At 37.0% G+C, this 27,458-nt stretch overlaps 1 pseudogene; it reads right to left on the reverse strand.

The window, feature by feature from the left end:
• Positions 1-1,857: 1,857 nt before the first annotated feature.
• LOC123392047 lies at positions 1,858-26,687 on the reverse strand (annotated as a pseudogene).
• Positions 26,688-27,458: the final 771 nt, after the last annotated feature.

Genomic DNA, 27,458 nt, shown 5'->3' on the forward strand with positions numbered 1-27,458 from the left:
ATTTATAAGAGAAATTGCCAGAATATAAAGGTGGTTTCCTTAGCTTGCTAAGTAGTAATTATCTCACTCTGGCATTAAATAAGAATATTTACTGTAATGACCACTTCACAGATAAGTAAAACAATTTACATTTTAAACACTTACTTCTGTAGGATATATTCTACCATTGGAAGTAGAAATGAAAGCCAAAGAATGTCTTAGTAGACAACATGCTGACCTTAAGTATTTGTTAGCCAAGGCTCAGGAGCCATAGAGAGCTTCACAGTGTGCCACTCCCTGCAAGCCACATGTGGGGTTGTGGCTTTGCATCTCAATACAGCAGCAGTGGCCTCTGAAGGCAGCAGAGAAGAACAGGCTGCCATGTCAAGAGAGGCCCAGGCCTGCGGTGATCCATGCCCCCTTTCAGAGCTTGCAGACAGCAAGGATCTCAGTAATGGCACCAGGTACTCAGACATTTATCTGCACGGCTGGTCACCAGTCTCTGCTGGGGTGCTCAGCGGAATACGAAGCTGTGGCAAGGCCCACTGAAGGAGTGTTGGGCTGTGATTGGACCCTCTAAGCTCAGGGCAGTGGCCTACAGCAGCGTCCATGTGGCTAACACACAGGAAATGTACACCAGGTAGTGAATGTGCCATTGTTTGTGCAATGAGCCACATGTCCCAGTTGCACTAGAAATAGTGGCTAGTGCCATGTAGGGCATGTATGCCTTTGGGTGAACTGAGGCACACAGCCAAGCTGGGGTTGTAAAGACTGGGTTGGCCGAGGGCTGCCAGCCATGCAGCACTTGGCGGGCCAGGCTGTTCATTCTCGCTATGTCGTAGTCCACAGGGTCCAGGGGGCCTGGGCTGGGTTGCCGAGGGCTGGAACAGGTCTGGGGGCAGCCAACTCCATGACAGTCCACTACTAGCACTGAGGCTACCTCCAGATGCCACTGCTGGACATGCCCAGCTGATGCAGCACCTTGTTGTGGGCTTTGGAGCCCCATCCTTCTGGGCCACAAGAACCAGTCATCAGACTCTGGCCACCAGCCTCTGCTTCAGGGGATCAGGTACTCCTCCTAATGGGCCTCTTTGGCCTACAAGGTGATGACTCCCTCCCTGATAGGCATGGCAGCTCCTTCCCTCTCAATAGGACAGAGTGAAAGTTCAGTAAGTTCCTTTAGGGAGCGTGTCCTCTATATCCAACCTATTAAGTGAGACTTTACTGCCATTATCAAAGGGTAGAATGAGCGTGGAATCCACCAGGTGATTCTTTTTAAAGGACTGTGAGGTAAAGAGAATAAGCTAATGAAACAAAGTCTGTCATATATAGCTCAGTTTTAGTTTTGTTTTTTTAAGATTTTACTTATTTTGGAGAGAGAGTACCCCGGAGCAGGAGGAGTGAGAAGCTGAGTTCGATAACCTTCAGCAGACTAGTTGCTGAGCCCAGAGCCCAACTCTGGGACTTGATCTCTTGATCTTACCGCCATGAGATCCCAACCTTTGCTGAAACCGAGAGTCAGAAGCTTAACCAGTTGAACAGCACAGTTTTATAATAGCCAAGGGGTAGCTGATAGACTTCTAAATTCACCTACGTTCTGCTGGAAAGTGACAAGCTGGATGAAACCCAAGAACTTGCCCTGTTCTTAGGTAAGGAGTGACGCTGAGGCTGGATCTTACTCTGGAGAATCAGTGGTCTCCCAAAATGAAATAAACAAATAAATCATTTTGCACAATTTTAACTACCTGTCGTATCTGTAGCAAAGGACAAAACTACAAAATTCTGGTTCCAATTTAAGTTAACATATACTGAGTATTTGCACAATAATAAAGATATTGTGTATAGTTTTCATAAGCTTGTGTCCATACCCAATACTTGAAACACAGTTAAGATCAATAACTTTTGGAGGGAGATGACTTTTGATTTAGAATAATAAGTTTCAATAAATACCCATACAGTTTTATTTTTCTTTTATTTATTTTTTTCCAGTTTTCCTTTTGGCATGACGTTTCTAACTCTTAAATAGGCTGTAAATCCCTTCGAAACAGATTTCATTCTGAGAAGCTAAGTGGTGAAAGATTTTGTCACAGGAGGAAGAAACCTTCTCTCACGGCTTCTTGCTGGAATAAACTGGATGCGTCCCATTTGTGAGGCATACCAGCTTGAGGCCCCTGATGTAACTACTCCTTTTTTTCCTTCTTCCCTGTTTTTGCAAACTTCCGGTAACAGAACAGACAACACTGTGTGGTGACAAATATAGCAGCTGCCACACAGGCCAGCAGGAACCCAATCACATCCAGAGAGTGGTACTGGAACCAGGTGAGGTCATGGGAGGCCGGCCTCAGGTGTTTGGCTCCTTTGTGGCGCATGACAAACTCTATCCAGAAGACGGCTCGATCCAAGGGCTTTATAGGCTGGTCGTGGTGAATCCTTGATAATCTCATAGCGTTCTCTTTGTATCTAAACAGAAACATAAAGATACCGACATTGAAAGGAAGCTCATTTGCCTAATCGTATAATTCCCATGAAAGGTTTTTGAAAAGGGCCATACAAATGCTTCAAAATATATGTCATAGAGTTATGTTTTTTTTTATTTGGATCCGCACTGGAGATTTGGCATTTAAATTTGGAATTTTTTTTGGCTCAGTGGGTTAAAGCCTCTCCGCACTGATGATCCCAGGGATTCGGCACGTTAAATTGGGGATCCTGCTTCCTCCTCCTCTCTTTTCTCCTCTGCCTGCCTCCCCTACTTGTATCTCTGCCTGTCAGAGAAGTAAAATCTTTAAAAAAAAAAAAAAAAAAAAAAAAAAAAAAGTGAGATTTTTTCCCATCCCCAACTATTCTGAGTGAGGCATGAGGATAGTTTGATCTTTTCTAACAGAGGAAATGCTATAGGCCCTTGTAACAGCTGTAGGTGAGATGGTGGGAATGCACTTGTAGAATGACCTCATGAAGCAGCAAAGGGAATGTGCCATGGTAAATAAAATGCCACCTCACTGGTCCCTGTGTCTCCACTCTTCTACCCTCTACTCTTTATTTTCCATCATGTAGCCAGTCTGATTTTTGAAACTGATATCAGATCACGGCACTTCCCTGCTCAAAATTTCCATCTGGCTTCTCATTACCTTTAGAATAAAATCCAGCCATGGAATTTGGACTATAGGATCTTACAGATACAGCCCCCTGGCAACCTCTCCTCCTGTCACTTTGTCCCATGTACACTCTGTTGTAGGCATAAAGGCCTGCTAGGAGTTCACTAAAGTTGCCAAACATGTCCAAACATAAGCACCTTTGCACTTTCTGTCCCCTCTGTCTCTCTGCTGGACACTTTTCCCTGCAAAACTCCAAAGCTGCTTCTACATCTTGATAGATGACCAGCTCTGTGTTCCATCTCGGGCTTTTCTGGATCACACTATCAAAGCACCCTTAGACATTTGCGATGTGTGTGTGCTACTCTTTGAAACCTAGGATTTTAAATATATTTTCCATAATAATATTTAAATATAGAGCATAAGAAAAATGCACCTTGTCTTAACTGAACAGTTCATAAATTCAAAATTTGCTAGAATATTATTGTGAAGTGGATGTAATTATACACCTACTGCTTAGATATTGATATAGGGTATCGCATGCTACCCAGAAGGATCCCATCTTCCCTGACCCTTTTAGTCATCATAGATTATTTTTCTTATTTATGTATCAGTATAATAAGATAGCACTCATTTCCTTTGTCTTTTGTCTAACAGTTGTCGGTTAATTATAGAATAATTCTATTATTCCATTGTCTGTATTGTACATTGTGTACATTGTAGTATACCATTGTTTGGCAATACCACAGAGTATTTCTTCATTTAACGATCTGTGGACATTTGTGTTAATTTTTTAGCCATTACTACTAAAGCTGTTATAAAAATCTTGTGTATTTCTTTAGATTTGCATGTTTATACAGTTTTGTTTGTATATAATGTGAACATGGAATTGCTGAGAAGAAGGCTATTTAGGGTTGTGATTTCTTTACTGACTGAATTATGTAGAAGTATATTACTTAATTTCCAAAATTTAGAGATGTTTCTGTTATCTTTCTTTTTAACATTTTCTAAGTGAATTCCAATAAGGCTGGACAATATGCTGTTGATGATTTATATTTTTCAAATTTACTCTTGGTGTATAGCCCAGCATACGGTTAATTCCAATATCTATTCCATTCTTGATATATATGTATTATCTGTTGTTTTATATATTATGATGTATATGTATGTGGGATAGGTTATATTTCAAATTGAATCCTTTAAACATTTAGGAATTTAGTAATTTCATTATCTTCTCCGTCCATCCATCCTTTCTTTTTTTTTTCTTCTTTTTCTATGTTATTTAGAAAGATGTTTGAAAACTCAATATTATGACTGTAGAGTTGAGTATTTGTTTGTTCTTTTGTCTACATCAGCTGCATTTTGATATTTTCGTAGTAGGTGTCACCAGTTACTAATTTGTGTTGTTTTGACAGATCAGTCTATGTATCGTTATGAAATATGTATCTTTATTTTTGTTAGCGATTCTGGAGTACTGTGTCTGATAGTCGCATAGGCACATATTTCTAAGTGGTTACTGCTAAAATAGATCATTTTCTACATTTGTACTTAAAATCCTCTTCTACATTTCCATTTGAACACATCTTATAAACAGTATATAGTTTTTAAAATGCATCCTGACAATATTTATCTTTAAATTATATAATCTGTTTAAGTTTAATGTAAGTGCTGGCATATTGATATTTTTTACCTGCTGTCTTATTTTCTATTTTCTGTTCTATTTTTCCAACATGCCATCTATTTCTTTTTCTTTCTTATCTATTTAAAGTATTTTATTAATTATTGTTCTACCATTTTCTTCTTGATAATACATTTTTCGGTATTTCATTAGATGATACCCTCCTAATATAATACTACTAATACCAGTAGTAGTAACAAATACTGAATTCATGGTTATTGTGCTAGGCACTACAAATTCCCACACATTATTTTCCTGTGTAATATAGATAATTTCTTTGTCTTTTCAACTTTAAAAAAATTTTTGCTTCAAAGGACACAATCAAGAAAGTTAAAAATCAAGTCATCCAGAGGGGAAGAAAACATTAACAAATCATATATATATGTTAATGTGTTATATTCATAAAACACAACAAATTTTTTAAAAAGGTGAGACAAATAATGAAATTTAAAAATTACCAAAGAATTGGAATAGACATTTCTCTAAAGAGGACACATGGATGGCAATAGGTATATGAAAAGATGCTTAATAACTTAGGCTATAAGGGAAATGCTAATTAAAAGCACAAGGAGAGACCACTTCACACTCACTGGGATGTCTGTAATAAAACAGATGGTAGGGGCACCTGGGTGGCTCAGTGGGTTAAGCCTCTGCCTTCAGTTCAGGTCATGATCTTGTGGTTCTGGGATCGAGCCCCACATCAGGCTCCCTGCTCAGTGGGGAGCCTGCTTCCCCCTCTCTCTCTGCCTGCCTCTCTGCCTACTTGTGATCTCTGTCAAATAAATGAATAAAAAATATAAAAAAAAAAAACCAAAACAGATGATAGCAAGTGTTGGTAATGATGTGGAGAAATTGGATCTCCCCTACTCAGCTGGTGGAAATGTAAAATGGTGCATCTCATTTGGATGTCAATTTGGCAGTTCTTCACAGAGTTAACATATAACCAGCAATTCTACTCCTAGAATTTCCAAAAGTTCCCTTCATTTCAAAAAGAAGTGACAAATTTTGTTTACACAATACCATATGTAGGAATATTTATAATTCTTAAATGTGGAAATAATCAAAATGTTCATGAACTGATGAATAAATAGATTGTAGTATATTCATACCATCGAATATTATTCAGTAATGCAAAACTACCACATCAGTGAAACTCAAAAACCGCCAAGTGAAAAAAGCTACATTCAAAAGGCCATAAGTTGTATGATTCCATTTGTATGAAATATCCAGAATTCAGCAATTAGTAGAGCCACAAAGTAGATTGTTTACTTAAGGCAAGAGGAATGGGAAATGACTTCTAAGTCATTTTTTGGGTTAATGAAAATGTCCCAAACTTAGATTATAGTCATGGCTTCATAATTCTGTAACATACTCCATATGTATATACTCTAAATATTATGGTACATACATCACATATTATAAATATATATTAAAATAAAAAATCATAATTAATTCTTGGGCAAAAAGTTTTATAGTTTTGGAATTTTCAGTGCTGAATTGAAAGTTATTTTACATAACTGAAAAGTCTTCATTCTTTCATTCCAGAAATTCTATCATATTTTTTAAAATGTGTCCTTACAATTCCATATATACAATTCCATATATACAATTCCATATAACTTTTGCATTTGCTCATATAGAAAATTGTGGCAGCCCATTAATTCAATGGGGTTAAAAAGCAACTTTGCAATAAATGTCTGGTTGAAAATAAAGGTAAGTTTAAGATAAGTTATACATATTAATATTTCAAAATTAGTTTCTTAAATATAGAATGAAATGCATAATCATCATTGATAGAAGAACCTATGTATAAATACTATTAATGAAAAAAAATATAATACTCACGAAGGGTTATTAATGACCATCCTCAATGCATTGAGCAAATCTGTACTAGACAGTGTGTGGAAATCCAGAATGACAGCTGCTCCCTTGGCCTTCATGTGAGCAAGGTTATCAGGTTGATCCGCAAACAAGGGAATGCCCACCATTGGAATCCCATGGTGGATCGCCTCATAGATGCCATTGGTTCCACCATGAGTTACAAAGGCTTTGGTTTTTGGATGACCTAGGGTTGGACGAATCTCAGCACATTAGTAATTATAATTCTTAGGAAAAAAAAAGGAGAGGTTAGCAACATAAGGCACATAGTACAATACATATGAAATAGCATTAAAACGTTCTTTTAGATCTCAGAGCAAGAAGAGCAAAAATCTGCTGGAGAAGTCAGTGAAAATTGGTGTGGCAGTTGTAACTTGAAAAATGGTTACAAGATGGCTGAACAGACAGATTGAAAGGGAAAATTCTGGATAAAGAAGAGCATGTGCAAAAAGAAAAAAAAAAGAAAAGAAAAGAAAAAAAGGAGGTGGCATATTAGAACATATTCTCTTAAACAGTAAAGCCACTGAATTTAACATGTAGAGTGTCAAGGCAACAGGAAGTCTGATAGTGGTGGTTCAAATCAGGGGAAAGAAAGACGGCACTTTATCATGAAATATGTTATGACTTCATGAAAAAGATTATGGTGTTTTCCTGGAGAAAGTGTAGAGTTACTGGGAATAATTTTTCATTAGCACTGAATAGTCATGCAGAATGAGAAAAGATAGGAATTAAGTGGGAGAATCAGGAGACGAAGTGATGATCCATTTCATTATTAAAATTTTATTGGGAGAGGCAAGATGGTGGAAGAGTAAGGGACCTTATTTCATCTTGTCCCTGAATTTAGTCAGATAACTATCAAACCATTCTGACCACCTATGAATTCAACTTGAGATGTAAGAAAAGAACTGCTGAAATTCTACAAGTAGAAAAGTGGGCACTTTTTGCAAGGTGGGGGAGGTGCAGCAAAATGAATCTGAGGGTATATTCGGAAGATAGATGGTAGGGGGGAGGGAGCGTCCACAAGCTGGCTACCAGAAAGTGATTTAGCCCTGGAGGGCAAATTCAGACTCTTCAGAAGTCTGTTCCAGGGAGAGATGTCCCTTCCTGAAAGGTGCCCAGGTGGCAAAGTGGGGCAGAATCCTAGGTGGGACAGTATGGTCTCAGGATCCCTGGGGTCACAGAAAGAATAGGGGTGCGTGGGCTGCAGAATTCCCAATCCATTAGAGGAGAGAAACCAGTTATGTTCAGTGAGACAGAGAGGGGGCTCTCAGCTCAGTTTGCCATAAACTGCAAACTGCACCATGATCAGGTGACCATTCTCTGTGTGGGGGGCCTCCAAAGGGCAGAAATGTGGTGACCCTTCACCTTCTCCTGGGTGGATCAGCATGTGTGCACACCACACGGGTCTGCAGTTTGGCACACACAGAACTGAAAACTGCTTATCCCTGAAGTTTTGCTGAAGAGAAGGGGCTGTGATCTTTCAGCTCCAGGGCTGGAGACTGGCATGCAGCCATTTTTATTTTCATCCTCCAAATAGGGAGAGAGGGTCTTCAGTGAACAAAAGCCACATAGAGCAATCAGAAAGCTTATACTGAGCCCAGCCCCTGGCAAGGTGTTGTGCAAATCTGCCCAGGCAAAGACACTTGAGAATCAGTGCAGCTGGCCCTTCTCCTGGAAGACCAGCAAAACCAACAGGGAACACCCAGTTTTTGGAGCACAGAGGACTATAAAACTCCAGCACTGGGAGAAAATAGTATGTAGAATTCAGTTTTTCTCAAGAGTCATTTAACTTTCAGTTTAAAATCTCTTGTTCTTTTTGACTTTTTTTTTTTTCAATTGGTTTCTTATTTTATTTTATTTTTTAAACATATTGTTTATATGTGTGAGAGCGAGAGAACCATCAGGGGGGAATCACAGAGGGATAGAAAGAGAGAATCAATTTCCATGCTGAGGAGGGAACCAGATGCAGGACTCGATCTCAAAACCTGGAGATCATGTTCTGAGCCAAAGGCAATAGCTTAAGTGGCTGAGCCACCCAGGCACACCAACTGGTTTCTATTTTACCAATTTTTTTTAACTATTTTTTTAACATTCATTTTTAAATTTACATTTTATAGATTTATTCTTCATTTTTGGCTTCCTCTCACTGTTTCAATTATATTTTTGTGTTTATGTGAGTTTTGCTTTCTTTACAATTTTGGGATTTAGTGTCTTCTAACGGACCAAAATACACCTAGGATCAAGTGGATCACCATGTTTTGTCCACCTGCGAGATTATAATCTCTCTCTCCACTATCTTTTTTTTTCTTTGTCTTTTTTAGTTTCTGACCTCTTTGGATTTGTATAGTGTGTGTTGCATTTGATTTGTGGTTGATATATATTTTTTTATTTTGTTGTCTCATTCTTCCATTCTTCTTTGGTTAAAATGCCTAGAAGGTGGAAATCACAACAACAACAAAAAAGAACCATAGGTGATACTCTCTGCCACAGATATAATCAAAATGGATATAAGTAAAATGCCAGAGCTGGAATTCAGGGTAATGATTATAAGCTTACTAAGTGGGCTTAAAAAAAAGCACAAAACATACTAGAAAATCTCTTAGTGTAGAAATAAAATCCAATCAGACAAATTAAAAATACTTTAACTGGGATGCTATCTAAAACGGATGCTCTTCCAGATAAGGTAAATGAGGCAGAAGAAAGAGTCAGTGACATAGAAGGCAAGATAATGGAAAGGAAGGAAGGAAGCCATAGAAAGCAAGAAAAACAACTAATGGACCCAAAAGGTAAGGGGGGGGGATTTGATAAATGAGTGATTCCATGAACAAAATAATATTAGAGTTTTTGGGGTCCCAGAGGAAGAGGAAGAGAGGTCCATGAGGCATATTTGAGCAAATCATAGCTGAGAATTTTCCCTACTCTAGGGAAGGAAATAGGCATTCAAGTCCAGGAGACACAGAGAACCGCCCTGGAAATCAATAAAAATAGGTCAACACCTTGACACATAATAATGAAACTTGCAAATCTCACAGACAAAAAGAAAATCCTGAAAGCAGCCTGGGACAAGAGGTCCATAACCTACAAAGGTAGAGACATTAGATTTGCAGCAGACGTAACCAAGAGACCTGGCAAACCAGAAAAGACTGACAGGATATATTTAGAGTGATAAGAAAAATAGGAACCAAAAATAGTTTATCCAGCAAGGCTGTCATTCAGAATAGGAGAGAGAAAAGGCTTTCAGGACAAACAGAAACTCAAAGAATTTTTGATCACTAAACCAGCTCTGAAAGTAATATTAAAGGAGATTCTTTAAGTGAAGAGAGAGTCCAAAAGTAACATAGACCAGAAAGGAACAGAGACAACCTATAGAATCAGTGACTTTACAGGAATACAATAGCATGAAATTCATATCTTTCAATAGTTACTCTGAATGAAATAGGCTAAATGGACTAACTGAAAGACACAGGGTATCAGATTACATTAAAAAAGCAAGACACATCAATATGCTGTCTGTAAGAGACATATTTTAGACTCAAGGCATCTCAGGATTGAAAGTGAGGGGGGTGGAAAACAATTTTCATTCTAATGGGCATCAAAAGAAAGCTGGGGTGGCAATACTAATGTCAGAAAAATCAGATTTTTAAACCAAAGACTGTAGAAAGGATGAAGAGAGACATTGTATCATCATAATTAAAGGGTCTATCCAACAAGAAGATCTAACAATTATAAATATGTATGCTTCTAACTTGGAAGCAAAGATTTATATAAATATATTAATAACCAAATTAAAGTAACACACTGATAATTATACAATAATAGGGAATTTCAATATCCCACTCATTCTAATGGACATCTAAGTGAAGATCAACAAGGAAACAGGGCTACGGATGACACAGTGGATGAGATAGACTTCAAAGATATATACAAAACATTCCATCTAAAGCAACAGCATACACATTCTTCTCAAGTGCACGTGGAACATTCTCCAGAATAAATCACATACTGGGCACAAATTGTTTTTCAACCCATAACAAAGGATTGGAATTGTCCCCAGCATATTTTCAGAGCATAATGCTTTGAACTTGAACTCAATTACAAGAGGATATTTGGAAGGAACTCAAACATTTGAAGGTAAAAGAGCATCCTCCTAAAGAATGAATGGGTCAACCAGGAAATTAAAAAAGAATTTAAAAGCTTCATGGAAACCAATGAAAATGAAAATACAGCTGTTCAAAACCTCTAGGATGCAGCAGAGGCGGTCCTAAGAGGGAAGTACATAGCAATGCAAGCCTTTTTCAAAAAAAATTAGAAAGGTCCCCAATACACAAGCTAACTTTAAAACTAAAGGAGCTGGAGTAAGAACAGCAAATAAAACTTACACCAAGCTGAAGAAAAAATAACAATTAGGGCACATATCAATGTAATAGAAACTAAAAGTGTAGAGCAGATCAATAAAGCTAGAAGCTTGTTCTTTCAAAGAGCTAATTACATCAAAAAATCCCTAGCCAGATTATCAAAAAGAAAAGAGAAAGGACCCAAATTAATAAAATCATGAATGAAAGAGGAGAGATCATGCTCAACACTGAGGAATTCAAATAATTTTACGTACATGTTATGGGCAACTATATGACAATAAAATAGGCAATCTGGAGGAAATGGATGCATTTCTGGAAATGTATAAATTACTAAAACTGAAACAAGAATAAATAGAAAATGTGAACACACTGATAACCAGGAAGGAATTTGAAGTAGTAAGAAAAAATCTCCCAGCCAAATAGAGACAAGAGCTGGTGGCTTCCCACAGGAATTCTACCAAACACTTAAAGGAGAAATAATACCTCTTCTTCTGAAGCTGTTTCAAAAAATATAAATGGAAGGAAAACTTCTGAAACTCATTTTATGAGGCCAGCATTACCTTGCTCTCCAAACCAAAGGCCCCACCAAAAGGGAAAATTACAGGGCAATACCCGTGATGAACATGGAAGCAAAATTTCTCACCAAGAGATTAGCCAATAAGATCCAACAGTGCATTAAGAAGATTACTCACCACAATGATGTGAGACTTATTTCTGGGCTGCAAGGGTGGTTCTGCACTCACAAATCAATCAATGTAATACATCACATTAATAAAAGAAACATCAAGAAACATATATGTCCTTCTCTATTGATGCAGAAAAACATTTGACAAAACACAGTATGTTATGTTTCTTGATTAAAACTCTCCACAGTGAAGGCATAGAGGGAAACTATCTCAATATCATAAAAGCCATCTATGAAAAGCCCACTGTGAATATCATTCTCAATGGGGGCAAAACAGAACTTTTCCTCTAAGGTCAGGAATATGATAGGGATGCCCAATCACCATTTTTGTTCAACATAGAACTGGAAGTCCTAGCCTCAGCAGTCAGACAACAAAAAGAAATAAAATGCATTCAATATGGCAAAGAAGAAGTCAGACTCTCACTCTTTGCTGATGACATGATACCTTATGTGGAAAACCCCAAACACTTTACCCCCAAATTGATAGAACTTATACAGGAATTCAGCCACATGGCAGGAAATAAAATCAATGTACGGAGATCAGTTGCATTTCTATACACTAACAATGAGACAGAAGAAAGAGAAATTGCAACGTCAACATCCAAAAAACAAATAATCCACTCAAGAAATGGGCAGAAGACATGAATAGACATTTCTGCAAAGAAGACATGAAAATGGCCAATAGGCACATGAAAAAATGCTCAACATCCCTTGGCATTAGGGAAATATAAACCAAAACCACAGTGAGATACCATCTTATACCAGTCAGAATGGCTGAAATTAACAAGACAGGAGACAACAAATGTTGGAGAGGATGTGGAGAAAGAGAAACCCTCTTACAATGTTGGTGGGAATGCAAGCTGGTGCAGTCACTCTGGAAAATATTATGGGGGTTCCTCAAGATGTTAAAAACCGATCTACCTTATAACCCAGCAATTGCACTTCTAGGTATTTACCTCAAAGATACAAATGTATTGACCTGAAGAAGCACTGCTATAACCCCCAGTGTTTATAGCAGCAATGTTCACAATAGCCAACTTGTAGAAAGAGCTGAGATATCCAAGGACAGATGAGTGGATAAAGATAATGTGGTATATTTATGCAATAGAATATTACTTAGCCATCATAAAGGTTGAATACTAACCATTTACACTGACATGGATGGAACTGAAGAGTATTATGCTGAATGAAATAAGTCAGTCAGAGAAAGACAATAATCTTATGCTTTCACCCATATGTGGAATGTAAGAAACAGCACAGAGGATCATAGGGGAAGGAGGGAAAACCAAATGGAGAGAAATCATACAGGGAGACAAACCTATGGTTTGCTATAGTTTGCCCCTATAGAGAGCAAACCAAGGGTTGCTGGAGGGGAGGTGGATCGGAGATAGGTTAATTGGGTGATGGACGTTAGGGAGGGCACTTGATGTGATGAGCATGGGGTGTTATATGCAATTGATAAAATACTGAACAGTACAACTGATACAAATGATGCACTCTATGTTGGCTATTTGCATTTAAATTAAAAATTAGAAAATTACTTTGATAGGAATTGCATTAAATGTGTAGATTGCTTTAGGTAGCATAGACATTTTCACAATATTTATTCTTCCAATCCAGGAGCATGGAACATTTTTCCATTTCTTTGTGTCTTCCTCAATTTCTTTCATGAGTACTTTATAGTTTTCTGAGTATAGATTCTGTGTCTCTTTGGTTAGGTTTATTCCTAGGTATCTTATGGTTTTGGATGCAATTGTAAATGGGATTGACTCCTTAATATCTCTTTCTTCTGTCTTGCTGTTGGTGTAGAGAAATGCAACTGATTTCTGTGCATTGATTTTATATCCTGACACTTTACTGAATTCCTGTATAAGTTCTAGCAGTTTTGGAGTGGAGTCTTTTGGGTTTTCCACATATAGTATCATATCATCTGCGAAGAGTGATAATTTGACTTCTTCTTTGCCAATTTGGATGCCTTTAATTTCCTTTTGTTGTCTGATTGCTGAGGCTAGGACCTCTAGTACTATGTTGAATAGCAGTGGTGATAATGGACATCCCTGCCGTGTTCCTGACCTTAGCGGAAAAGCTTTCAGTTTTTCTCCATTGAGAATAATATTTGCGGTAGGTTTTTCATAGATGGCTTTGATGATATTGAGGTATATGCCCTCTATCCCTACACTTTGAAGAGTTTTGATCAGGAAGGGATGCTGTACTTTTGAGGGTTGGTGGGGGGAGGGGATTTGGGAGAAGGGGGTGGGATTATGGACATTGGGGAGGGTATGTGCTTTGGTGAGTGCTGTGAAGTGTGTAAACCTGGTGATTCACACACCTGTACCTCTGGGGATAAAAATGTATGTTTATAAAAAATAAAAAATTAATAAAAAAAATGTAAATTAAAAAAAATTAGAAAATTACGCTTGAGAAGTAACTACACCTGAAATAAACATACTTTGATTCTGGTCATAAAGAACATGACTGTGTATAATAACATCCCATATGTGATTGTTTTCCCCCCTAGCACGGTAAAACAAATGTAATGAAGTTAAGTTTTGTTTTAGAATTTTTCAATAATGAATGTTCAATCAATTTGCTTCTTCAGAACTCTTATCATTTTGTTTAGCATTGCATTTAACTCAAGGTTTTCCAGATTCTTACCAAGAATGTCATTCTGGGGGATCCAGTCATACAGCCGAGTATTTGGCCCTAACTTGTCTGGTTTCTTGCCAGCAAATCTCCATAGAACCTGTAAAAGAAAATCCCTTATTTCATGAGTTGAAACTTTGAAGTTATAGCATATTAGAATTATTTTATTGATTTTATTTATTTATTTGGCAGAGAAAGCTCACAAGTAGATAGAGAGGCAGAGAGAGAGGGGGGGGAAGCAGGCTCCCTGCTGAGCAGAGAGCCCAATGTGGGGCTTGATCCCAGGACCCTGGGATCATAACCTGAGCCAAAAGCAGAGGCTTTAACCCCTAAGCCACCCAGGTGCCCCAGCATATTAGAATTTTTTTCTTACGTTTTAAAAAAATTAATTTATTTTTTTCAGCGTAACAGTATTCATTGTTTTTGCACCACACCCAGTGCTCCATGCAATCCATGCCCTCCCTGATACCCCACCACCTGGTTCCCCCATCCTCCTACCCCCACCCCTTTAAAGCCCTCAGATTGTTTTTCAGAGTCCATAGTCTCTCATGGTTCACCTCCCCTTCCAATTCCCCCCAACTCCCTTCTCTCCATCTCCCCTTGTCCTCCATGCTATTTGTTATGCTCCACAAGTAAGTGAAACCACATGATAATTGACTCTCTCTGCTTGACTGATTTCACTCAGCATCATCTCTTCCAGTCCCATCCATATTGCTACAAAAGTTGGGTATTCATCCTTTCTGATGGAGGCATAATACTCCATAGTGTATATGGACCACATCTTCCTTATCCATTCGTCCGTTGAAGAGCATCTTGTTTCTTTCCACAGTTTGGTGACTGTGGCCATTGCTGCTATAAACATTGGGGTACAGATGGCCCTTCTTTTCACTACATCTGTATCTTTGGGGTAAATACCCAGGAGTGCAATTGCAGGGTCATAGGGAAGCTCTATTTTTAATTTTAAGAAATTAAGAGATAATCTAGTTAGACCCCTTTCACTGAATGAAAAATAACAGGACAAATATATTAAAAATGAGACTACCAAAATGCTGGTATAATAAAATACCCACATTTTTTACTTATTTTTACATTCAATCAAGTATGAATGTAATCATGAAATGTTTTACACATGAAGATTAGACAAATGAGTTTAACAGTGACAAATATACATATTTAAGAAATTTTTAGGCAGTTATTATAATTCTAGTGCAAACAAATTGGAAATTACTAAGTCCTACACATTTGTTTTGTTTTATCTATTGTAACTGCTATCATCTTCCAATGTAATATTACCTATTTATTTCTTTTAAAGTGTTGCAGGAGGGAGTTCATGTATGTCTACTTGTTCCACATGTTATTTTATTAGAGTTTTACATCTTTTGATATACAAAAAAGCTAAGCATGTAATCTGTTGCTTGTGAGAAATAAATATTTCTGCTTACCAGTAATTTATTAATGTAAATAATTTCTCTTGTACCTATAATTTCTTTTACATCACTAATTATTAGACACTACTTCCAAGAAAAAGTTAAATTTTTACATGAATCCAGATTGTTATTACTATTTCTTTCTTTGGAAATTCTTTAAATGTTACAAAGAAGAGCCTGTTGGCGGGGCACCTGGGTGGCTCAGTGGGTTAAAGCCTTTGCCTTTGGCTTGGGTCATGATCCCAGGGTCCTAGAATGGAGCCCTGCATCTGGCTCTCTGCTCAGCAGGGAGCCTGCTTCCTCCTCTCTCTCTGCCTGCCTCTCTGCCTAATTGTGATCTCTCTCTTGGTCAAATAAATAAATAAAATCTTTAAAAAAAAAAAAGAAAAAAAAAAGCCTGTTGGAACTTCAGAAATAAAAGTGCAGCTGTTGAAAAACATCCAAAGCTGTGATGATGCTACATTTTATTTAACTGATTGTTAATACTTCAATGATGCACTACAAAACATTGATAGCATGGATTAATATGAGTTCTATACCCAAGCAATTTCCATTACCAATTCCCAGTACCAAAATAGATTTGTTTTAGAATTCCCCAGGAATCCACATAATCTGGATGATGGTTTACATTGGTTAACATATGCAAATAGTCAAGTAACTTTAGATATTAAGTGAACATTAGCATAAAGAGAAACGACATCAGTAAACCAAAAAGTAGTTCATAAATACCCAAATACTCCAGTTGTTTTCTATATATCGGAAAATAATTTACTACTATATTTTACAAAGAAAGAGGAATCCAAAACTTTCCCATCCTAAGCTTGTTTTTGGTTGGCTCCTTAATATATTTCCATTTCCTTCCTTAATCAGGTGAAGTTACTATTCTGGCAAGTTAAAGTCCTTTTGGAACTATTACTAAGCACAGGGTCACCTCGAAGGGGTGGACTCATCTCCTCCCTTTTCATTTATTTCACTCTTTTACTCTTAGCCGGGTCCACTCCATTCATTCATGTCAGTTTTTCTCTTTCCCTGAATCACTTAGGCTGGATGATTGCCAAAACATAGCTTGGTGTGCCCTGGGCATCCTTTCTCTGAAGAGCATACTGAGTTGGCTTTCCTCGAAAAGCTAGTGGAAGGAAAAGTAACCTGGATTATCCAGCAAGCATAAACTGCATGAAGCTTTTCAGACTTTTATAGTTCCTGGTTAACATAACTGTTGAAATTTAACTCCTTTCAGAGAACATCTATGAGTTTTTCAGTGCCCTTGGAAATCGTATAAGGAGAAGGAGTGACTGACAGGACAGAATTTGGTGATTTCTACATCTGCCCATGATACATTATAATAGCAAATGTTACATTGTATCTCCTAAATATATTCCTTCTAAATATCTTTCTTTCTGATCTCAATGTTAATACCAAAGTTATTGTCAAAACACGTTCTGTACTACTTTACCATCTGTCATGTATATTTTGCTCATATCTGAGATAAATTGGAGCTGTCATCATGGTTTCCATGTCATGAAGGAAAGGCAAGCAAACTCCTTACACAGTTTAACAGACTCTAACCTTTTGTGGAATCTGTGCAAGGGCTGATGCAATCACATTGGCTTTTTCCTCTGGCAGGTTAGTGATCATAGACCCTAGTGTAAACACCACAATACCATTTTCTCCAGAGCTCTGGACAAATTCTTCCATTTCCTGTGAAGAAAGAATTTGTTCCATTACAAAAGAGGGAACACCACAGCAAACACTATTAAACAAATTTCTACAGGGGTGCCTGGGTGGCTCAGTCAGTTAAGTACCTGATTTAACCTCAGGTCATGATCTCAGGGTTGTAAGATTGAGCCCTGAGTCTGGCTCTACACTCAGTGGAGAATATGCTGGGTCTTCTGTCTCTCCCTCTTCTCCCCTCCCCTATCCCCCATCTCTCTCTCAAAATAAATAAATCTTAAAAAAAAAAAAATCTTCAAACAGCAAAAGAGAGATACCAAATAGTATCAGGAGTTTTACAGTAAAGTCTGTTCTTATCTTTAAATTGTGGTTAAATACACAAAAATTTGCCATTTTAACTATTCCTGGGCATGCAGTCAATAATGTCTATATTTACACTGCTGGGTAACAAATCACCAGAACTTTTTCATCTTGATAAACTGGAATTTTGTGCTCATTATATAACAATTCCTCATCTTTAGCAACCATCATTATACTTTGTATTTCTATAAATCTGACTAATCTGCATGCCTCGTATCAGTGGAATCATACCATATCCATCTTTTTGTGATTTCCCCCTTTCACTTTCTGTAACATCCTGAAGCTTTTCCACCTTAGAGTATGTGTTAGACGTCTCTTCTGTTTTGTGACTAATATTCCATAGTGTGTAAATACATTCTATTTATGGATTTATCTGTTCTAGACACTTGTGTTAGGCTGAATAGAACTTTTGTTAGTTTTACCTTAGGATTTTGACTTTGAGAAAGTTACCATACACATTTAAACATTTTGCAATCAAAATTGGTATTAGGTTAACCCTCAAATAAGGTCTTAGTTTCATCTTATTACCAATAAAAACATGGACAACGAGATGTTGAAAAGACCATAAAATCATTTCGTAAGGGATACTTGTTTTTCTTATGTCTTAAAGGTACAATATCAACTTAAAACATATTATTTGATTGCTTTCCTTCATAAAGTATCATCTTATATATTAACAGAATTATTTTTCAATTTTATATTATGAATTTTTTCAGCTCTAAGTGGTTGAAATTATTTGGTTCTTATTAAATATGCAGAATTTGTGGTACTTATTATGTACAAAATGTAGTTTTTCCTGTGCTCATTTTCTCAGACAGCTATCATGTTGAGAACCATGTTCCCCCAATGATTCTTTTCTTTTTTTCAAATATTTTATTTATTTGTTTGTCGGAGGGAGAAAGCATAAGCAGACAGAGTGGCAGGCAGAGGCATAGGGAGAAGCAGACTCCTTTCTAAGCAAGGAGCCCAATGTGGGTGTCTATCCCAAGACCCTGGGATCATTACGTGAGCAGAAGGCAGCCCCTTATCTGACTGAGGCACCCAGGCATCCCTCCCTCAGTGATCTTTACTAAGATTTTGTCTAGCCTTGATATGTGGCAGAAAACACATACTCTCATCATTTAAGCAAACCCATTAATACTCTAAGATGTCAAGCCTTGGGATCTCAAATGAGGAATTGTGTAAATGTTGGAGTGACAGCAAGTGAACATTGGATTTGACTACAGATATTGTTGGGACACACAAATATTGTTGAGGAATGATATTTTTAAGTAGAATACTGGTTAAATGCTTCAGAGCAAATAAAACAAAAGAGACAGGAATCACTTACCTTAGGCAGGGGTTTGGCAGGTTTACAGTGGAGTCCTCCAACAAACTCAAAATTTGGTAGGAATGGGCGAGGAAATTCAATATCCCAGTAGGTTCGAATGAGCCATATTTGAGCCTTCCTCCCTAACTCAGATAATTTAGTGGGTCTTCCTGAATGGAAAAAAGACAAACATCACATTAGTAAAAGAAAGGAGAAAAACCATATGATCGTTTCTATATATTCAGGAAAAGCATTTGACAAGGATACACATCTATTCATGATAAAAACTCTCAACAAAATAAGGGCCTTATATGGAAAACCCACAGTGAACAGCATATTCAATGAGGAACAAGGGAGAGCTTTCCCCCCAAAATCAGGAAGAAGACAAGGATGTCCACTCTTATGACTTTTATTCCATTTAGTACTATATGTTCTGGCTATTGCAATCAGACAACAAAAAGAAAGGAAATCCATTCAAATTGGTAAGGAATAAGTAAAACTTTCACTATTTGCAGATGGCATGATATTATAGAAAACCCTAAAGAAAGAGTTAGTATCCAAAATATATAAAGAACTTACATAACTCAATACCCCAAAAACAAATAATTAAATTTAAAAAAATGGATAGAAGATGTGAACACACATTTCTCCAAAGAAGGCATACACTGGGCCAACAGACACATGAAAAGATGCTCAACACCACTCATCATCAGGGAAATGCAAATCAAAACTCCAATGAGATATCACCTCACATCTTTCAGAATGGCTAAAATCAAAGCCACAAGAAAACAAGTGTGGAGGTTTCTCAAAAAGTTTAAAAATAGAAGTACCTTATGATTCAGCAATTGCACTATTAGGTATTTACCCAAAGCATACAAAAATACTTATTCAAAGGGATACATGTACCCCCAATGTTTACAGCAGCATTATTTACAGTAGCCAAATTATGGAAACAGCTTAAGTATTCATCAGCTGATCAATGGCTACAGAAGAAGTGGTATATTCATACAATGAATATTACCCAGCCATAAAAAAAGAATGAGTTCTTAAAACACCCAGCTGGCTCAGTTGGTTAAGCATCCAACTCTTGGTTTTGGCTCAGGTCCTGATCTAGTGGTTGTGGGATGGAGCCCCAAGTGGGGCTCTGTGCTCAGTGTGGAGTATACTTCAGATTCTCCCCTCTCTCTTTCTTCCACTCTCTCTCTCTCTCAAGGAAAGAAATTAAATATTTTTTTAATAAATGAAATCTCACAATTTGCAGTGACATGGATGTAGCTAGAGACTAGTATGCTAAGTAAAATAAGTCAGTCAGAGAAAGACAAATACCATATGATTTCACTCATATGTGGAATTTAAGAAACCAAACAAAGGAGCATAAGACAAAGATAGAGACAAACCAAGGAAAAGACTCTCAACTGTAAAGAACAAAGTATTAAAAGGGGCAGTCGGTAAGTGGATGGTTTCAATAGATGATGAGGGATTAAGGAGGGCACTTCTGATGGGCACAGAGTGATGTCCAGAGTTGTTAAATAACTACATTGCACACCTGAGACTAATATAACATTTTCAGTTAACTATACTGGAATTAAAATTAGAACTTAATGAAAAGTAAAAGTAAATAAATAAGTAAAGAACCCTACAACAAGCAATAGGTAGAGGAAATGAGGTAATGATAATGGTAATGGTAGGTAATGTAATGTGAATATACTAGGGAATTTTCTGAAAGGAATTTGGAAAAATTTAGTCAAAAATGTTTAATAGTATTTGTAGTTTGATAATAGAACACATATATGTTACAAACATCTATAATGATGCAAATATATATTTACATATTATGTATGTTGTTCATATGTATATATGAAAGACAAAGTGTAAGTCTGATTTCTAATATCACAGTAGTGCATTCACAATCATAAACAATTATTAAACCTAAGCCACTATCAAATTAAACATGCATTTATTTCCTTTGAAATGCTGCAAAAGTAACAGATGCAAATGTAAACAATTATTTGAGCTCCCCAATCAATTAAGCAATGGAAACATTCTTCCCCACTCAGTCTCGTTTCTATAATTTAGCAAGTTTATTCCCTCGATCCTAGATTTTCCAAGAAAAAGGTTTTGAAAGTACAGCTTGACTCCTTGTACTTACCATTGCACTTGGTTCACATTAGGAGCATAATAATATTTGTGTATTAAATAATATTTGCAAATAACAGCTGGAATATTTTCATCAAGTATGGAAATAGATATGTGCACTATTAATTTTGACTCATTTTTCCTTTAATGGAGTAACATAGTTTTCAAAAAATGTGAACTATTAATGTGTATGTGCACCCTTCAACAAGATTTTAGGCCTTTAAAGCGTGATTTATAAGCCCTAATAAAACAATTTGTGATCATTAAAAACTTCTTATTCTAGGCTCCTGAGTCTGGGATAGAGCCAGTATTTGTTCCAGTTATGAAGGAATCTTTCAGGTAATATGAAAAAAACATTTAAACTGCTAGAACTTATACAGGAATTCAGTGAAGTGTCAGGATATAAAATCAATGCACAGAAATCAGTTGCATTTCTCTACACCAACAGCAAGACAGAAAAAAGAGAAATTAAGGAGTCAATCCCATTTACAATTGCACCCAAAAACCATAAGATACCTATTTTTAAATTAAAAAAGAGAAACAAGTGGAAAATAATATCCTTAATACTCTATAGACAGTTGTACTGGAAAAATGTGACTCCTCAATTAACATCTCTGCTTTCATGAAGATAGTGAAATTTCTAATGTCTTTTTTTAAAATTACTTCTTAAGATTTTATTTATTTATTTATTTGACAGAGAGAGAAATAATAAGTAGGCAGAGAGGTAGGTCGAGGGAGGGGGAAGCAGGCTCCCCGCTAAGCAGAGAGCCCGATGCTGGGCTCGATCCCGGGATCCTGAGATCATGACCTGAGCCGAAGGCAGAGGCCTAACACACTGAGCCACCCAGGTGCCCCTCCAATGTATTTTTTAGAAAGATTTTATCTATTTGACAGAGAAAGAGAGAACATAAGCAGGGGAAGAGGCAGGCAGAGCAAGAGGGAGGAACAGGCTCCTTGCAGGGAAGAGAGCCCAATTTGGGGCTCAATCACAGGATGCTGCGATCATGACCTGAGCTGAGGGCAGAAGCTTAAACAACTGAGCCATCCAGGCACCCTTCTAATGTCTTTTTTTAAAAAATGGGAAAAGTAAAGTAAAATGGATATGTAGGAAATAGGCATAGCAGAGAGGATTTTTAAGGCAGTGAAACTGCTTGATAAAGTAGTGGTATATAAATATCATTATAAATTTGCTAAAACCTATAGGTTGTACATCACCAAAGTGAACTCCACTGTAAATTATAGACTTTGGATGATAATAATGTGTCAATGTAGGTTCATCAATTTTAACAATTGTACCACTCTGGTGGGGGATGCTGATATTAGGGATTTTTATTTTTAAGATTATATTTATTTATTTGACAGATAGAGATCACAAGTAGGCAGAGAGAGAGGAGGAAGCAGGCTCCCTGCTGAGCAGAAAGCCCAATGCGGGGCTCGATCCCAGGACCCTGGGATCATGACCGGAGCTGAAGGCAGAGGATTTAACCTACTGAGCTACCCAGGTGCCCCGATATTGGGGATCTTATGCATGTGTGGGACCAATGGTTATATGGGAAATCTCGACTCAATATGCTGTCATTATTCTATTATTCTCAAAATTATTCTAAAAAGTGAAGCATATCAAAGGTAATATTTTCAACCTGTATTTAATAAATAACAAAGGGAGCTTAAAACACTTTATCCAGAAAAATTTTTAAAAAATTTAAAGTATTACATAAACCAGTGGAACAGAGTAGAGAGCACAGATATGGACCCTCAACTCTATGGTCAATTAATCTTCGACAAAACAGGAAAAAATATACAGTGGAAAAAAGACAGTCTCTTCAAAAATGGTGCTGGGAAAACTGGGCAGCTATATGTAGAAGAACGAAACTCGACCATTCTCTTACACCATACACAAAGATAAACTCAAAATGGATAAAAGACATCAACATGAGACAGGAATCCATCAGAATCCTAGAGGAGAACATAGGCAGTAATCTCTTCGATATCAGCCACAGCAACTTCTTTCAAGATATGTCTCCAAAGGCAAAGGAAACAAAAGCGAAAATAAACTTTTGGGACTTCATCAAAATCAAAAGCTTCTGCACAGCAAAGGAAACAGTCAAAAAAACAAAGAGGCAACCCATGAAATGGGAGAAGATATTTGCAAATGACAGTAGAGACAAAAGGTTGATATCCAGGATCTATAAAGAACTCCTCAAACTGAACACACACAAAACAAGACAATCATATCAAAAAATAGGCAGAAGATATGGACAGACATTTCTCCAATGAAGACATACAAATGGCTATCAGACACATGAAAAAATGTTCATCATCACTAGCCATCAGGGAGATTCAAATTAAAACCACATTGAGATACCACCTTACACCAGTTAGAATGGCCCAAATTAGCAAGACAGGAAACAACATGTGTTGGAGGGTATGTGGAGAAAGGGGAACCCTCTTCCACTGTTGGTGGGAATGCAAGTTGGTGCAGCCTCTTTGGAGAACAGTGTGGAGATTCCTCAAGAAATTAAAAATAGAACTTTCCTATGACCCTGCCATTGCACTCCTGGGTATTTACCCCAAAGATACAGATGTAGTGAAAAGAAGGGCTATCTGTACCCCAATGTTTATAGCAGCAATGGCCACAGTCGCCAAACTATGGAAAGAACCAAGATGTCCTTCAGTGGACGAATGGATAAGGAAGATGTGGTCCATATACACTATGGAGTATTATGCCTCCATCAGAAAGGACGAATACCCAACTTTTGTAGCAACATGGACGGGACTGGAAGAGATTATGCTGAGTGAAATCAGTCAAGCAGAGAGAGTTAATTATCATACAGTTTCACTTATTTGTGGAGCATAACAAATAGCTTGGAGGACATGGGGAATTAGAGAGGATAAGGGAGTTGGGGGAATTTGGAAGGGGAGGTGAATCATGAGAGGACTATGGACTCGGAAAAAAAAAACAATCTGGTGGGGTTTGAAATGGCGGAGGGGGGAAGGTTGGGGTACCAGGCGGTGGGTATTATAGAGGGCCCGGACTGCATGGAGCACTGGGTGTGGTGAAAAAATAATGAATACTGTTATGCTGAAAATAAATAAATTTAATTAAAAAATTAATAAATAAATGAAAAGGGTGAAAAAACTCCAAAAAATTTAAAGTATTACAAATAAACACCAAATGAATAGATATTAGATATGTAGATAAATAGTAATTGCTTCATGAAACCCTTAGTGCTTTAATTTGTGGTTATTGAATTTCTGGAGTGTAATGTACTCAGTAATGGATGACATGGTTGGAACTGGTCCTGTCATATAAGTCTTTCCATAATAATTGTGAGACTGGGGGGAGACCACTGTATATTATAATTTTCGTCATTTCTCTTATGAAAAGAGAAATTCCTTTGACTTCATACAAACTCATCTTCCTAGGCACTAGGAATTAAGACTTCATGCTACCAATTAGAAACATGACTTACCTAGAACTTCACTGTAAAACTGATCCCAACTCTTCTCATTAAGTGCTTGGAACCAAAAGTCAAAAAATAAAGCACATATATCATGTTTTTTACTCTCTCCATGAAATGTCATTTGATCACTTAATTCTGAAAAAATAATAGGTACATAGGACGGAGGAAAAGAAAGTCCTCCAATTCTTTTTTCAGCTGCATAGCCAGGAGAGAAGCGAAAGACTGTACACTAAAGGTATTTTAAGTAGCTCAGCCAGCAGCTCACCACAGGGTCCAACGGGTGTCTGCAAGAATGACATCAAACCTCGATTCTTGTAGTTTTGGTCATGAGCTTCCTGTTCAAAAACTGCATCTTCACAGAGCTTTTGAAGACAGTCAGAAAATTTCCAAATTATTTCCTGCATTTGTGAAAAAAAATATGTCCAAAATGTGTCTCTTGGCAAGTTATATATCCACATATCGAGCATTTTGTTGAAAAAATCCTTAAAATCATCTTTAAGTATGGATGTAGGGAAAAATCTCATATTCGATAGCAGATGATTCATTTGGATTAACAAGAATGGAAGCTGAAGATGTCAGAACAGTCACTTTGTGACCTCTCTGGACAAGTTCATCGAGCATTGTCTTTATATTGATCCAGTGGCTGTATTCTGTGGGCCACACCAGCACCTTTCCACAACTCCCAGAGCTGAAGAAACAACTGAGCTGTAGCAGCAGCAGCAGAACGGAAAATCCACTGTGTAGACATCCTGGTGGAATGCAATGGTTCTTTGCAAATTCCAGTTTCCTTGTCCCATTGCTTGTATTTAGTCAAGCAGAAATCACTCAGTAAGTTAAAGTATAACTCTTACCTTTCAAAGTAAACAGATTATGTGAACAGTCAGATTATTTGGATGGCAAATGGAAAAAGGTAAAGGCAGATGATTTCATTTGTATACACATGTATTTAATATTTGTTGATGCTTATAAATTCTATCATCTAGCTAAGAGCCAATGACCTAACATGTGCAAGTCACCCATCTTTTGTAATATATTTTGGAAGAATGTTAGTGACAGTGGTGGCACTGTCTGTAGTCTCATTGACAAAAGAATTAAAGTTATTATACAGGTGATTTATATTTTGTGGCTATGATGGTTCAAGAGATTATGTTTTGTTCATAAAAATTTGGTTGACATGTAATTCGTATCCTATACAATTGTTAGATTTTAAGTATACAATTCAGTGGTTCATAGTATATTCACAGAATTGTGTGACCACTATGATAATCAATTTTAGAGCCCTTTTATCACCCCAAATGGGAACACTTACCCTCTAATGAAACTGCATTTTCTGCATCTCCCAGCCTTAGTCAATATTTTATCTACTTTTTGTCATAATGTCATTTTGTCTGTTCTGTGCATTTCATATAAATGAAATTATACATCATATTGTCTTTTGTGACTGGTTCCCTTAATTAGCATAATCTTTTATGTTAGGAATTTGTTTTTCTGACTTTATTGAGATATCATTATTATAACATTGTGCATATTTAAGGTGTAAAAACATGCTGACTTGCTCCACTTATATATTGTGAAATGTTTGCATCACAGGATTATTTAACACATCCAGCACCTCATGATTGTGTGTGTGTGTGTGTGTGTAGGGCTTTTTAAAAATCTTTTTTTACTTTTTTTAAAGCATAGTTAACACACAATGTTACATTAGTCTTAGGCTACAACATAGTGACTCGGCAAGTCTATCTGCTATGTTATTCTCACCAGTGTAGATTCCATTTGTCAGTACACAATTATTACAATAACTTTGACTATATTCCTTATGTTATACCCTTTATCCTCCTGACATTCATTTAATAACTGGAAGCCTGTATCTCCCACTCTCCTTATCCATTTTGCTTTCCCTCTCTTTTTTTTTTTTTTTTTTTTTAGGTTCCATATGTAAGCGGTAACATATGATATTTGTCTTTCTCCCTCTGACTTACTTCTTTCAGCGTGATACTCTTACAGTCTGTCCATGTTATCACAAATGGTAAGTTAACTTTTTTTTACAGTGGAATAATATTGCATTGTCTACATATACTACATCTTCTTTAAATATTGATTTATTAACAGACACTTGGGTTGCTTCCATATGCTGGCTATATGGCAAATAATGCTACAGTAAACATAGGGGTGCATATACCTTTTTGAAGTAGTGTTTTTGTTTTCTTTAAGTAAATGCCCAGTAGTGGAATCACTGGATCATATGATTAATAATACAGTATATAATACATATCACATTCAAAGTATGTGGAGTTTTTTTATGTGCCCCCCTTCATTTCTCCTCCTCCTTCTCTTCCTTCTTCTCCTTCCTCCTCTGAAGAAGGCTCCATGCCCAATGTGGGGCTTGAACTCATGACCCTGAGATCAAGAGCTGCATGCTTTACTGACTGAGCCAGCCAGGCATCCCTTCCTCTCTGTCTTCTTTGGGAAATGTCCCTTCAGGTCCTTTGCCCATGGTTTAATGGGATTATTTCATTTCTTGGTGTTGCATTGTATAAGTTTTTTACATATTTTGGACATTAACCCCTTATTGGGCATATCATTTGTGGATATCGTCTCTCATTCTGTTACTTGCTTTTTTGGTTTGCTGATGCTTTTCTACACTGTGCAAAACTTATTTTGGTTATAGTCCCAATAGTTTATTTTTGCTTTTGTTTCCTTTGCTTGAGGAGATATTCGAGAAGAATGTCACTGCAAACAATGTCAGAGAAATTGCTGCCTTTATTTCCTTTTAGGAGCTTTATG

This window comes from Mustela putorius, unplaced genomic scaffold (genome assembly GCF_011764305.1).
Source record: "Mustela putorius furo isolate JIRA1106 unplaced genomic scaffold, ASM1176430v1.1 tig00000430_pilon_pilon_pilon, whole genome shotgun sequence".
NCBI lineage: Eukaryota > Metazoa > Chordata > Mammalia > Carnivora > Mustelidae > Mustela > Mustela putorius.